Consider the following 15,488-nt stretch of genomic DNA (forward strand, 5'->3'; position numbering starts at 1 on the left):
TATCTCACTGAATCCCCAAACTCTTTTGAGGCACATATTATTTTTGTGCCCCCTTTTCAGAGAGTGAAACAGGCTTACAGAGGTTAACTAGTTTGTTCAAGAAAGTAATGGAATTGGGATACCAATCAGGTATATGGACTCCAGAAGCTGTGTCCTCAATCCCTCTGCTATTCTCACTCCCCAAAATGTTGTCTCCTCTTCTTCCTCCCCACTCTCCTTCTCCTCCTTCTCTTTCTCCTTTCTTCCCTCCCTTCCTCCTTCTTCTAGAAACTGCGTTTGTGGCTATCAGGATTAACATTCTAACTACTTAACATTCTCCAGAACTTGCTGAACTTGAAGACACTGACAGCCCTTCCTCTACTGGCCCAGCTTACTCTTAGTTATGGAGACCCCAGCAAAAATCACAAGCGCTTCAGTCACTTCACCCCTGCCTCCCACCATCTGCCCACCAGAAGCCACCTCCAGCACAGCAGAACCACATCATGTGTAGCCTCGTGGATTTAGCATTTGTTTCTCCATTTTTTTCTGCTTTTTTTTTCCTTTTGTCAGATCTCCTGATTACTGAACCATATCTATACTTACCATGTCCTTGGGAAACTGGGTCTTGGGTCAGCAGAGGCCAGGGTAAGAACCAACTTTTGAAGCTGGGCTATTGCTTTCCAGCCTAGGGATTAAAGAGTCTTTCCTGTCCTCTCTTTCACAATGACTCAAGTCCAACAGATAACTTGGGGCCATGACAAATCTGCTCCTATTATGAGGTGGATATAAGTGAAAGAGAATTGGATTGGAGATCTCCAATTAGCACCACAACATGTTCTCCTAAAAAGCCTGTTCTTTGAGACCTCTGCCTAGTCTGGTTTCCGAGGTCTCTACTAGTATTGTTATTAATCTTTAGTGTACAAGCAAGTACTTTTGTTGGTATTAATCGGTCCACCAGGGCTAGCCAGGTACAAGATTATCAAGAAGTAGATATTTTTATTTATTAATCAAGCAGTATATTTTGTCATTCAATTCTTAGTACTCAATGAGATAGGCACCATACTATTCCCCCTTCTTTATAGATGACAAAACTGAGGTACATGGAGGTTAAGTTGCCCAAGGCTACATCACTAGGGAATAGCAGGGCTGGACTAGAAACTGAAACCTGTCGTAACTCATTTGTGATATTTTCTCTAGATGCTGAGGATCTAGGCAAGAGATCCCTGATTTCAGGAACCTTCCAGCCTAGTGGGGGAGACAATCAAGTAAACTCAAAATATTAATAACAGGCCGTTTCTTAAAAGTCGGGTAGAGGGCAGGTAGAATTGTGGGATAGAGCAACCAGGGAAACCAGTGGTATTTCTTTCTTCTTCCTCACCCACACCATTTTTATCTTACCAGTGGCACCATATGCTTCTACGACTTAACGCTTTCCATGAAGTGGGTCTGGCTGTCTCTCACCTCCTCATGATTCTGTTAGAAGACCATCCTGAAACATGTCCATGAGGATTGTAGCCAGTCATACCAGCTAATTTGTTGCCCTAAGCTCTGGTTATCTATTATTGCCTAATAAACTACTTTAACACTTAATAGCTTAAACAAATCTATTTTATTATCTGTCATGATTTTCTGGGACAGGAATTTGGAAAGACGTGGCTTTGCTATTCTGCTCCACATGGCAGAGACTCTGGTTACCAGGTGGTATATAACTGGTGCCTGGATTCATCCAGAGGGCCCAAGATGAGTTCATCCTACATCCTGGCACCTTGATGGACACCTGAAAAGCTGAGATCCCTCTCCACATACCCTCAGGTGATCTCTTTATGTACTCCTCAGGTGATCTCTCTAGCAGGTTGTCAGAATTCTTATGGGGTGAGTCAGCTACCAAGAGATGCCAAAGTTGAAGCTGCCAGCTCTCTTAAAGTCTAAGCCTGGAAATGGCATCGCATGACTTCCATCAGCCTTCATTGGTTAAAGCAGTTCCAGTCAGCCCTATCCAAGGGAAAGAGAAGCACACTCCACTTCTGGATGGAGGCATGTGAAAGAATTGGTGGCTGTCTTTTATCTATTACTGTTTCTAGTAGACTTTGCATGAAAGTTTCTATGTGTATATGTGTGTGCATGTATATATATATAAAATATGTGTATATATATATATGTATTTTTTAGACAGGTTCTTACTCTGTCTTACTCCCAGGCTGGAGTGCAGTGATGCAATCACAGCTCATTGCAGCTTCAACCTCCCAAGCTCAGGTGATCCTCCCATCTCAGCTTCCCAAGTAGCTGGGACCACAGGTGCATACCACCATGCCCAGCTAAATTTTTTTTTTTTTTTTTTTTGTAGAGATGGGGTCTCACTATGTTGCCAAGGCTGAGCTCTAACTCCTGGGATCAAGTGATCCTTCCACTTTAGCCTCCCAAAGTGCTAGGATTCCAGATGTAAGCCACTGAACCTGGCCAGATTCAAAATATTTCTGATAAAAATTGCCTATTTCTGAAGACTCATTGAAGCTGAGGTGCCACAACCTTCAATATTAAAAATATTGAATTCAATATTCAAATATATTGAATTCGGTATTCAATATTGATATGATTTGGCTCTGTGTCCCCACCCAAATCTCATGTTGAATTGTCATCCTGAGTTTTGGAGGTGGGGTCTGTTGGGAGGAGATTGAATCATGAGGGTGGTTTCTAATGGTTTAGCACCATCCCGCTAGTGCTGTTTCATGATAGAGTTCTCATGAGATCCAGTTGCTTGAAAGTATGTAGTACTTCCCCCTTAACTCTCTCTCTCTCCTGCTCTACCATGTGAGGATGGTGCTTGCTTTCCGCTCTCCTCCCACCATGATTGTTAAGTTTCCTAAGGCCTCCCCAGCCATGCTTCCTGTACAGCCTGTGGAACTGGGAGTCAATTAAACCTCTTTTATTCATAAATTACCCAGTCTCAGTTATGTCTTTATAACAGTGTGAAAAGGATCTTATACAGAAATTTGGCACCAGAGAAATTGGGCATTGCTATAATGATACCTAAAATGAGCAGAGATTTGAACAGTTTGGAGGGCTCAGAAGATAGGAAGATAAGGGAAAGTTTGGGGCTTCCTAGAGACTTTTTGAATGGTTGTGACCAAAATGCTGATAGTGATATTGACAGTGAAGTCCAGGTTGAGGAGGTCTCAGATGGAGATGAGGAATTTATTGGGAACTGGAGTAAAGGTCACTCGTGCTATGCTTTAGCAAAAAGACTAGTGGCATTTTGCCCCTGCCCTAGAGATCAACTTACGTTTTAACTTGAGAGACATGACTTAGGGCATCTGGTGGACAAAATTTCTAAGCAGCAAAGCATTCAAGATGTGGCCTGGCTGCTTCTAATAGCATATGTTCATGTGCATTCACAAAGAGATGGTCTGAAATTGGAACTTATATTTAAAAGGGAAACAGGGCATAAAAGTTTGGAAAATTTGCAGCTTGACCATGTAGTAGAAAAGAAAAACCCGTTTTCTGGGAAGGAATTTAAGCTGGGTGCAGAAGAGGAGCCGAATGTTAATAGCCAAGACAATGGGAAAAACACCTACAAGACATTTTGGAGATCTTTCTGGCAGCCCCTCCCATCACAGGCCTGAAGGTCTAGGAGAGAAAAATGGTTTCATGGGCCAGGCCAGGGACCCCACTTCTCTGTGCAGCTTTGGGACATGGTGCCCTGCATTGCGGCTGCTCCAGCTCCAGCTCCAGCTATGGTTAATATGGGCCAAGGTACAGCTTGAGCCATTGCTTCAGAGAGTGCAAGCCTCAAGCCTCAGTGGCTTCCACATGGTGTTGGGCCTGCAGGTGCATAGAGAGTGAGAATTGAGGCTTGGGAGCTTCCACCTAGATTTCAGAGGATTTATAGAAATGCCTGGATTCCCAGGCAGAAGTCTGCTGCAAGGGTGGAATCCTCATGGAGAACCTCTATTAGGGCAGCGTGGAAGGGAAATGTGGGGTTGGAGCCCCCACATAGAGTCCCCACTGGGGTACTGCCTAGTAGAGCTGTGAGAAGAGGGCCACTGTCCTCCAGACCCCAGAATGGTTGATCCACCAACAGCTTGTACTGTGTGCCTGGAAAAGCTGCAGGCACTCAACGCCAGCCTGTGAAAGCAGCCACAGGGGCTGTACCCTGTGAAGCCAGGGGGTGGAGCTACCCACACCCACCAGGCATCAGTGTGCCCTGGATGTGAGACATGGAGTCAAAGGAGATTATTTTTGAGGTTTAAGATTTAATGACCACCCTGCTGGGTTTCAGACTTGCATGGGGCCAGTACCTCCTTTATTTTGGCCACTTTTTCCCTTTTGGAACGAGAGCATTTACCCAATGCCTATAACTCCATTGTGTCTTGAAAGTAATTAACTTGCTTTTGATTTTATAGGCTCATAGGCAGAAGAGACTTGCCTTGCCTTACATGAGACTTTGGAGTTGGACTTTTCAGTTAATGCTGGAATGAGTTAAGACTTTGGGGGATGTTGGCAAGGCATAGTTGTGTCTTGAAATGTGAGAAGCACATGAGGTTTGGGAGGTGCCAGGGGTGGAATGATATGATTTTGTTCTATGTCCCTGCGCAAATCTCATGTTGAATTGTGATCCTGAGTGTAGGAAGAGGGGCCTGTGGGAGGTGATTGGATCATGAGGGCAGTTTCTAATGGTTTAGCACCATCCCCCAGTGCTGTCTTGTGATAGAGTTCTCGTGAGATCGGTTGCTTGAAAGTGTATAGCACTTCCCCCTTAACTCTCTTTATCCTGCTCCACCATGTGAGGATGGTGCTTGCTTCCCCTTTGCCTTCCACCATGATCATAAGTTTCCTAAGGCTTCCCCAGCCATGCTTCCTGTACAGCTTGTGGAACTGGAGTCAATTAAACCTCTTTTATTCATAAATTACCCAGTCTTAGGTATGTCTTTATAGCAGTGTGAGAATGGACTAATACAAATATATATTCAATATTCAATAATATTCAATGTTTAAATAAGACAACCAGACTTTCTTAGACCAGTGAATGTACAGTCATTGTCTTTTAATATTCATATGTAAATTTTGAATTTCAAATGGTATTATGAAAACTAGTGGGGGATATTTAGATCTCCCTTGCAATTTTGGCAGCAGGAGTGACTGTTTTCATAAGCCATGGGCTGAGGATTAAGATGGACAGCAGGCAGGTTTGGGAATCATATGAGCTGTTAAAGGAAAACTGTGGGAAGATATTCAGAGAGAAAGTGGGCTACACTCATTCCAAGAGGAGGAGTTGTGGAAATTTCCGAGAAAGGCAAAGAGAGCAAAACTTGAGAAAATAGGATTCCTAGGACCAGTGCCAGGGAAAAGCAACTTCTAGAACCATTCCAGAAACACTATAGGTGTCAGTAGGTATTTGTTTAATAAGAGAAATAATTAGTAAAGGGATGACTGTGGACATGTTCTAGGCCAGGGGCCTCAGAGAGAGTGGACCTGGGAATAAAGAAACTCTTAGACTACTTTGGGAGAATTAAATGAAATTATTTGTGTGAACTAAGGGCCCATGCCTCACACATGACAGACAGTCAAAAAATATTAGTTTCCTTCTAGTCCTTAGTTTTTTTTTTTCAAAAGTAGAAAAAAGGCGAAAGCTTTGCATTGAATTGTGAGAATAGGTAGATAACAAGAGTGAGCTTAAAAGATAATTTTACTTTTGTGGGTTAAGGTGTAGAGCAGAACTGTCTCATAGAGCTTTCTGCAGTGATGAAAATATTCTATATCTGCACTGTTCAATATGTTATCCACAGACCACATATGAATATTGAGTTGTTGGGATATGCTAGAGTGGCTGAAGAAGTAAATCTAAAACTTTAATGTTAATTAATTTAAATAGTTTCATGTGGCTGGTGGTTGTTATATTGGACAGAAGGATTTACTTAATATTTATTTGAAGCAAAGTCCATAATATAACATAGTACTTATTAACCTCAGATATATAATATCTGCATCTTGAAAGCAAGTTTAATTGTTTATTGAGGTACATTAAGCAGGTAAGAGAAAAAGTTAGGCCTATGGCTAACAGGGAGCAAATGTAGAGGCCTAAATACAAGCATTAAGACAAAGACTGAAGGACGGGTAGTAATTTAGGGACCAGTTGGTTGCCCTACACAAACAAGACCCTGGTGCATATCAGTAACTATGTATCAGAATACTATGGTTTGGATTTGCAAAGAAGTTCAGAGTGCTTTCTAGCCCTGTTGCAGGTAGCAAATTGAACAAAATGAGTACTATTTATATTCACCTGGCATAATTTGTTATTCGACTTTTTCTGATGGCAGTAATGGAACTGGAGCAGTTAAACCTCATTCTCCAGGGTACTGGTGCTACTGCCAAGAGCAGAAAACTTTCATCTTCCAAAACCTCAATCAGCCAGTCTCTCATCTGCATCCCATAAATCATCAAGAAAGAACAAGCTCATTATCTTAGCACCAGGGACAAAAGTCTTTTACATGACACTGAACTTCTGACTACTGCAAAACATGGCAGCTTGCTGTCATATGTTTAACAGGTGTGTTGGTCCCTTTAACAGACTGGGCCAGAAGTTTGAGGATATGGTCTGAAATTTCAATTTTGTTACGTGTTGTGACTTGCACTGGGCCCAAGTCCAGAGGTAATTGGGCTAGTGGTCTGAAGAGTTACTTGGGTGTTCTGTAATTTTAGTAGATTTGGGGAAAGAGAGGTGGGGATGTCTGTCCCTGAAGATATTTTCTCACAGAAGCAAGGAATTACAGGAACTTCTCTGTTGTGTTTTGGGTAAGTGTTTCCATGCTGCTACTCTGAATAATAGGGTAGATATTCCCAGGTACAGGCTGTTAAAATTTGCTATATTACCTCCATTCTGTATGTAGTTCCTTCTCTACATAACACTGTTGGTTAGGTAGTGGAACCTTCTAAGTGACGCACTATGTGATTCCTGTGTCATATAGAATGTTCTATGATTCTTAGCCAGATAATCATATTCCCAGAAAAGGCCTCTCAACTTTCACCTGCCTTTCTAAGGACAGAAATACTCTGAGTGTTGCATAAAGGGTGTTCCAAATATGGGCATTCACCTGTTTCCTGATTAAAAAAAGATAATTTGGTATGAATAAAAAAAAAAGGGATGCTTTGTAATGGGTTTGGTAAATCTTTCCTGTAACAGGTTAGATAATAAATATTTTAGGCTTTTGGGATATGTAATCTCTATTTTAACTACTCAAATGGGCAGCAAAGCAAAAGCAGTATGTAAATGAATGAGTATTGCTGTGTTGCAATAAACTTTATGGACTCTGAAATTTGAATTTCATGTAATTTTCACTTGTGATGAAATAGTCTTTCTCTTTTGTGGTTTTTCAGCTATTTAAAAATGTAAAAACAATTGTAACCTTTCAGACTGTTAAAAAGAAAAGAAAAACAAAACAAAACAAAAACAAAAACCAACGAAAATGGCAGGCCAGGTTTGATCTGTAGGCAGTAGTCTAGTGACTACCAACTCTAAGATACACACATAAGTAACTAGAGTGTAAATGTTTCATACAAATTATTATAGATGTTACCAGGTTGTGGCCTTTTAGAGTGAAGGAAGACTTTATATTTCCACCTTTATTTATAGAATTCAGAACCACAGTTTGTTTATAATGAGTACATTTGTGAGTATTTTTTTAAAAATGAAAGAAGAATAAAGCGTAGTTTTATGGCCCAGTAGAAAAGATAACTGAAAAGATAACTGTCTTAGGAGTCCAGAATTTTTTGCTCAGCTTTGACTCTAGGTAAGGGCTTATAATACTGAATTTTCTTATCTCTAAAATGAGAATGATGCTGGCTCTCCCACTCTCATAGGGCTCTTATAAAAACCAAATGAGATTGTGCTTTGGAAAATGCTTGCAAAAGATCAAGTGCTACATGTGTGTAAAATAATTTTCTAAGAATATCCCCAAAGTTTTTGGGCTGGTATATCATATAATTTCTCTCAGTAATTGTGTGGAAAAATACTTTATAAATGCATAGATATAGATAGATATTTTCATATAATACATGCAGTGATGATCTGATGAGAAAAATGATGTACCCTTAATGTTTTATCTTTTAGTAGCACTAGCAATCTTGATATGCATGAATCTTTTAAAACCATGCTACAAACCTCTGTTTCATTTAGAATATTATTTCTTTTTTGACTTACCCCAAACCCCAAAATGACCAAATGGGAATGAAATATGCCGGTATGCACCTCATGCCTGGGAAGATACGTAAAACAATGGGTTGAGGATTGGATTAAAGAAAGACAAAGGCCTTCACACAAGTGATTCTTCCTAAAATTGAAAGGTTACCAGCTAACAAGATAGGAAGGTAGTCTCTTTGACCTTCTGCTATTCAGAGAGATATTGGCAATAAACAATTATATGTGTGTGTGTATGTGTGTAGTGTAAGTGTAAATGAAAGTGAAAGGACATATACAATATACTACAATGAGGGAATAATTTCAAGTGTAAAAAATGTTCATCTTAAAATCATTCAGTTTGTTTCATTTTAATTTAATCAATTTTGTCAATGGCTTTTTTTTTTACCTGCAAGGAATAATTCACTGAAGACCAGAAAATATTTTGTAAAGGGTAAATTTTTGTTTATGTTTCTTAGGATATGAAATCACTTGTCCCCTAAATGGAGAGTTTTAATTAAAATAAACGAGAAACCAGGGAAGCAAAGGAGAAAGACATTTAAGCATATTTTTCTTGTGTAAGGTTTTTCATGTTTCCTTCATAAAAGTTGAATTTCCCTTCTGGGCTTTGCAGTATAGTTTGTATAATTATTCTGGAGAAATGAGAAATGTGAGAAGGAGAATGGTGTATTTGAAAACTAACCCCAAATATTTGCTACATGCGGCTGATTTCAGTTAACTCTCCAAGCACCACAATAATGGTGTAGATGTCATGAATGATGATGGTTTAAAGTTTTATATTACCCACTTCTGACGCTCATTTTCAGTTGGTTTCTGTAGCATTACAGTTGGTTTCTGTAGCAACTTGTTTTTACTCATTCTGCTGGAGATGTATATATATATATATATATGTATACACACACATATATATGTATACACACACATATATATGTATACACACACATATATATGTATACACATATATATATATATGTATACACACATATATATATTCAAATATTCCTTATCCTTTTTCATTCTTCTGTATTTTTAATCTTAATATATTTTTAACAAGGGTGATACATAACATAAGGTAATATAAGGTAATATGTAATTTAATGTAATATAAGGCAATATAATAACATGCCTAACATTTTCTGATTTGGATGCATGTCTGCGATACTGGCAGCCACACTCAGGAAATTTGATTTCAGGTGAGACAGACTTAATGCTTGTCTGTAATGCACAGTGTGATGAAAGAGCCTTTAGTGATGGGTCAGTGCTAACGAAAGTTTTTCTCATTAGGTATACACTGCAGAGTCTGGCATAGCTGTTGCTTTAGCTTTAATGGGAGAAGACCATAGCACACATTAATCTCAGATTCAAAATTTCATAGTGTAGAACTTGTAGAGACTATAAAACCTAATGATGCCAAATATATGAGTTCAGAAACCTCCAACCACTCTGCCATCTTGTTATATCAGAAACCCACTGAAGGATCAGTGAAACAGTTCAAAAGGGGGGCACAATATATTAAATTCCAAATCCTTAGGCATAGTTTGAAAATTTGAACCCAATTTAAACTAAAAGAGTTTCATAAATTTTTCTGTTTACCCTGGGTTCGTAGTCTATTAAGGTCAATGTAAAGTGCCTGTACCAGAAAGAGAGAGACACCACTTCCCCAGTGGATGAAAAATAACTATGGAGTCAGACTTACGTGATTTTAGTCTCAGCTTTGTGCCCTGCAAGCTGAGCAACCTTGAACAAGCTACTTGTTGTTTTAAACTTTGGCTTCTCCCTATTTAAAATAGGGATTAAAATGGTACCTTCTGGGGAAAATCCAATGAAGTAAAGCATATATAATACTTAGCACATTTAATGTGCTTAGTACAGTGCCTGGCTCATAATGAACACCCAGCAAATGCTATTAGATATTCAAAGAATAGTGTAAGTCCTTCTGGGGCAGTACAAAAAAAAAAAGGTTCTGCCTGCTTTCAAGGAATTCGTGTGTGTGTGTGTGTGTGTGTGTGTAGAGACAGAAGCCTTAATCTCAGGAATGATCACAGGAACAGCGTCAGAATGTGTATCACTGAGGGACCCCAGAATAGATGTGGCCAACTGGGAGTATATTAAGGATTCCAAGGAGAGAAAAATCACATGGGGATAGAGTCACCTGGAAGACTTTCTTAAGGTGGTAATTGAGCTGGGCCTTGCAAAATTTAATAGGCCTGGAGAAGGCAACTGAGTTGAGGGTATTTTAGGCTGGGGAAGTGGAAACCATGTCCTAATAATGTCTGGCTGATATAGGTCTGAACTTTATGTGAGAGGCAACTGCCTTTAAACCATACTCTTTTTTTTTTTTTTTGAGATGGAGTCTCGCTCTTGTTGCTCAGGCTGGAGTGCAGTGGCACGATCTCGGCTCACTGCAACCTCCGTCTCCCAGGTTCAAGCGATTCTCCTGCCTCAGCCTCCCGAGTAGCTGGGATTACAGGCATGTGCCACCATGACTGGCTAATTTTGTATTTTTAGTAGAGATGGGGTTTCACCATGACCAACATGTTGAAACCCCGTTTCCTGACCTCAGGCGATCCACCCACCTTGGCCTCTCAAAGTGCTGGGATTATAGGCATGAGTCACTGTGCCTGGCCCACATTCTTTTAAACAAGCAGACCTTGTGTGAACTCAGAGTGAGAATTCACTCATGACCAAGCCATTCATGAGGAGTCCACCCCTGTGACCCAAACACCTCCCACTAGGCCCCCCTCCAACATTGAAGCTCACATTTTAGCTTCAGATTTGGAAGGAACAAACATCCTCACATATCATTCCACCCCTGACTCCCCAAATCTCATGTCCTTCTTACTTTGCAAAATACAATCATGGTTTTTCAATAGTCCTCCAAATTCTTAACTGGTTCCAGCATCACTCAAAAGTCCCACGTCCCAAGTCCAAAATCTCATCTGAGACTCAAGGCAAAGTTCCTTCTACCTATGAGCCTGTAAAATGAAAACAAGTTATTTACTTCCAAGATACAAAGGTGGTACAGGCATTAGGTAAACCTTCCCATACCAAAAGGGAGAAATCAGCCAAAGGAAAGGGGCTATAGGCCCCCTGCAAGTCCAAAACCTTGTAGGGCAGACATTAAACCTTAAAGGTCCAAAATAATCTCTCTTGACTTCACATCCTGCATTGTGTGTACGTTGGTGTAGGGGGTGAACTCACAGATAAGGCATTCTGTGAGTCCACAGATGGTAATCTTGACAGAAGCATTGCCTGCAGGATAGGCAAACCCATATCCAAAGTAAGTGTCTACACCTGTGAAGACAAACCAAATCACTGCCCTTTCCATGATGGAAGAGGTTCAATATAATCACCAAGTGGCTGGCTGCCACCAAGTAGCTCGCTGCTCACCATGAGGAATGGTGCCATATCGAGGGCTCAGTGTTGGTCTCTGCTGCTGGCTAACTGGGCACTCAGCAGTGGCTGTAGTCAGGTCTGCCTTGGTGAGCGGAAGTCTATGTTGCTGAACCCATGCACACCTCCATCCCTGCCACCATGGCCACTTTTTTATGGACCTATTGGGTGATGACAGGGGTGGCTGGGGAGAGAGGTTGAGTGGTGTCCATAGAAAAAGTCATCCTATCCACTTAATTATTAAAATATTCCTCTACTGAGGTCACCCTTTGGTGAGCACTCACATGGGATACAAACATCTTCAAAGTTTTTGACCACTCAGATAGATTTATCCACATACCTCTTTCCCAAATTTCCTTGTCACCAATTTTCCAATTATGCTTCTTCCAAGTCCCTGAACATCCAGGCAAACCACTGACTACAGTCCATGAATCAGTATGTAATTGCACATCTGGCCATTTCTCCTTCCAAGTAAAGTGTACAACTGGGTGCACTGCTCAAAGTTCTGCCCACTGAGAAGATTTCCCTTCACCACTGTCTTTCAGGGATGTCCTAGAAAGTGGCTGTAGTGCTACAGCTGTCCACTTTCGGGTGGTGCCTACATATCGTGCAGAACTATCTGTAAACTAGATCCTAGTCTTCTCTTCCTCTGTCACCTCATCATAGGGAACTCCTCATGAGGCCATCAGTGCAGGTGGGAGAGAGAAGGCAGGGTGGCAGGAATGGAGACTATGGGCATTTGAGCTGCTTCCTTATGTAACTTGCTTGTGCTTTCAGGACCTGCTTGAGCCTGATCACTTATATTCCACTTCCATTTGCTGATGGAATGCTACTCTGCACATCCCACTTTATGGCTAAATGAGTCAGAAAGCATCCAGTTCATGATAGGCAGTTCAGGTCGCGTGGTGACTTGATGACCCATAGTCAAACATTTAATTTCTACCACAGTCCAGTAACAGGCCAACAGCTGTCTCTCAGAAGGAGAGTAGTTATCTGTAGAAGATAGCAGGGTCTTGCTCTAAAATCCTAGAGTACTCCATTGTGATTCACCTATCGGGCCTGCCAAGGGCTCCAAACAGCATCCCTATCTGCCACTGACACCTCAAGAACCATTAGATCTACTGGGTCATATGGCCCAAGTAGCAGGGCAGCTTTCACAGCAACCTGGACCTGTTGCAGAACCTTCTCCTGTTCTGGACCCCACTCAAACCTGGCAGCCTTTTGGGTCACTTGATAAATGGGCTAAAGTAACACACTCAAATGAGGAATGTGTTGCCTCCAAAATCCAAATAGGCCCACTAGACATTGTGCCTCTTTCTTGGTTGTAGGAGGGGCCAAATGCAGCAACTTATCCTTCACCCTAAAAGGAATATCTTGACATACCCCAAACCACTAGACTACTAGAAATTTCACTGAGGTAGAAGGTCCCTGAATTTTAGTCAGATTTATTTCCTATGCCCTAGCATGCAAATGTCTCACCAATAAGTCCAGTGTGTTTGCTACTTCTTGCTCACTGGATCCAGTCAGCATAATGTCACCAATGTAATGGACCACTGTGATATCTTATGGAAGGGAAAAGTGATCAAGGTTTCTGCAAGCAAGAGTGTGACACAAAGTTGGAGAGTTGATATACCCCAGAGGTAGGACAGTGAAGGTATATTGCTGGCCTTGCCAGCTGAAGGCAAATTTCTTCTGGTGGGCCTTATGGACAGGAATGGAGAAAAAAGCTTTTGCCAAATCAATGGCTGCATAGCAGGTACCAGGAGATGTGTTAATTTGTTGAAGGAATAAAACGACATCTGGTACAGCAGCTGCAATTGGAGTCACCACTGGTTAAACTTATGATAATCCACTGTCATTCTCCAAGATCCACCTGTCTTCTGCACGGGCCAAATAGGAAAGTTGAATGGGGTTGTGGTGGGAATCATTACCCCTGTGTCCTTCAAGTCCTTGATGGTGGCACTAATCTCTGCAGTCCCTCCAGAGATGTGATATTGTTTTTGATCTAGCATTTTTCTAGGTAGAGGCAGCTCTAATGGCTTCCATTTAGCCTTTTCAACAATAATAGCCCTCACCCTACCAGTCAGGGAGCCAATGTGGGAATTATTCTAGCTGCTACGTACATCTGTGCCGATTATGCATTCTGGCACTGGGGAAATTACCACAGGATGAGCCCAGGGACACACTGGACTCACTGTAAGTCAGACCTAAACTAAAACTCCATTAATTACCTGACCTCCACAAACCCCTACTTTAACTGGAAAACCACAATGATGTTTTGTGTTCCCTGGAATCAACACCAGCTCAGAGTCAGTGTTCAGTACTCCCTAAAAGATCTGATCATTCCCCTTTCCCCAGTGCACAGTTACCCTGGTAAAAGGCTGGAGATCTCCTTGAGGGAAGGTGGGAGAAAGATTAACAGTATAAATTGTTGGTAGTGTAGTGTGTCCTTCCTCAAGGGGACCCAAGCTCACCTTCATTTAAGGGGTTCTGGGTCTTTAAACTGATTCAAGTCTGGAGATTGATTGAGGGCCTGAAATTCTCTGTTTTTATAATTCAAATTAGTCTTTTGTCCACTCAACCTGGAAGTTTTCTGCTTATACAAATTAAGTAAGAATGTGGAAGGCTTCCTATCAACTTCACTTCTAGGAACACCATGATTAAATAGCCAATGCCAAAGCTGTACACAAGTCAGACTAGTCTGATTGCTGCTTTGCCTCTACTTTCCATTATAGTAACTATCTCATCTTGCTGTTGATGGTTGAGTGCCGCCACTTGGCCCCTGTCACCTCAGGATTTAATTATTCCCATTGTGTTTAAGTTTTCAATGGAGTGACTGCAGTTCCCACTGTAAGATCTGGCATACAGAGAAGGGAAATCACAGAGCTCTTCAAGGATGCATGTGCTGCCCTCACAAATCTATTTTGCAAGGTATTGGTGAAGGGTATGTCTTCTGGACCCTCCCAGTTGGGATGAGTAGGTCTAAAATGACTAATCCACTCACATTACAATCTCCCTGAGCCTTTGGATTTCTTTCTTTACATTAAGTCAATGGAGATAGGTATTTCCAGCCCACTCACAATGGGCCATCTTTTGATCCATGTTTCAGCTAGCCAAGCAAATATACTATTATAACCTTTTTAACTCCCTGAGCTGCAACATTAAATGCAGAATCTGTGCTTAGTGAGCCCATATCAATAAATTCAGCCTGATCCAATTCTGTGTTCCTTCCACCATTATCCCACACCCTTAATATCCATTTCCATCCCTGTTCTCCAGATTTCTGCTTATATAAATTAGAAAACTTGAGCAGTTTTTTTAGAGTGTAGCACACCTCATTGTGGGTCACACTTTGAACTTCACCTCTAGGAGTCTGCTGGGTCTTGAGTCTAGTTATAGGTCTAGAAGTAAACAGGCATGTTGGGAATGGGTCCTGAGGAAAATCAGCATTGTTTTGCCTGGCAACTGCATGAGCCATCACTGTTGCCTCAGGCAGTGCATGGTTAATCTCCTCAGACAAAGGTGAAAAGGCTGATGGCAGAGTGGGCTGGGGAGGGGATATTGCCACCATTGGGGTTGGGGAGGCTGTCTCCTCTGGGAAAAAAGTCTCATCAGAATGTAGGAGCTCAGTGCTCTCAGCCTGATCTGGGTCCTCCCACACGTCTCCATTCCAAGTTATAGGGTCCCATTCTTTTCCAATCAACGCCCTCACCTTAACAAATGGTAGACACCTGGCAAGACTGAGCATGCACCTTTCATTGCAGGTCAGTCACTTTCATGATAAGAACTTGTGTCTGATCTTCCACATTTGCAGGTCTTTGTCTGCAGGAGATAGGACTCTCTCACTCAGGGCAATCTTAGAAGATTTGAAGCTCGGTACGTGCTTCTGGAGCAGGGAGTTAGAATCCCTAAGCTCATCATTTTC

General features: G+C 41.5%; 1 long non-coding RNA gene across 3 annotated transcripts in view; it reads left to right on the plus strand.

Moving 5' to 3' along the window:
* LOC109023203 (uncharacterized) overlaps positions 1-1,289 on the plus strand; it is a 92,687-nt gene extending 91,398 nt beyond the window's left edge. For all 3 annotated transcript variants that reach the window (XR_008671462.2, XR_010130808.1, XR_002002577.3), the window contains exons 4-5: positions 322-624; positions 1,177-1,289. This is a non-coding gene — a long non-coding RNA (uncharacterized lncRNA). The remainder of the gene's footprint in view (positions 1-321; positions 625-1,176) is intronic.
* Positions 1,290-15,488: the final 14,199 nt, after the last annotated feature.

This window comes from Gorilla gorilla, chromosome 15 (genome assembly GCF_029281585.2).
Source record: "Gorilla gorilla gorilla isolate KB3781 chromosome 15, NHGRI_mGorGor1-v2.1_pri, whole genome shotgun sequence".
NCBI lineage: Eukaryota > Metazoa > Chordata > Mammalia > Primates > Hominidae > Gorilla > Gorilla gorilla.